Source organism: Fundulus heteroclitus, chromosome 12 (assembly GCF_011125445.2).
Source record: "Fundulus heteroclitus isolate FHET01 chromosome 12, MU-UCD_Fhet_4.1, whole genome shotgun sequence".
Taxonomy (NCBI): Eukaryota; Metazoa; Chordata; class Actinopteri; order Cyprinodontiformes; family Fundulidae; genus Fundulus; species Fundulus heteroclitus.
Window position 1 is genome coordinate 30,285,618 of NC_046372.1, and position 287 is coordinate 30,285,904.

Below are 287 nucleotides of genomic sequence, written 5' to 3' on the forward strand. Positions count from 1 at the left end.
CTGCTCATCTGATAGTAGCTCCTTTCCAAGTTTTTCTTTTTCCTCGTTTTCCTCCCCTCCCGCCCCACCCCACCGTGGGGCCCCCCCTCGGTCTCTGTCTTGCTTTGTTGTTTTAAAATATGCATGTCTCTCTCCGGAATGCCAGTCACGGGTCCAAACTTTGTGTGCCCCAACCTCCCACATGATGAAATGATCCTTTTAAAAGCGGGCTCAATATGTCTCAATCTGCACTTCTCTCCCTCATCAACCAAAGCCTTCTGGGTTTGGGACGCAACCCCCATATATAT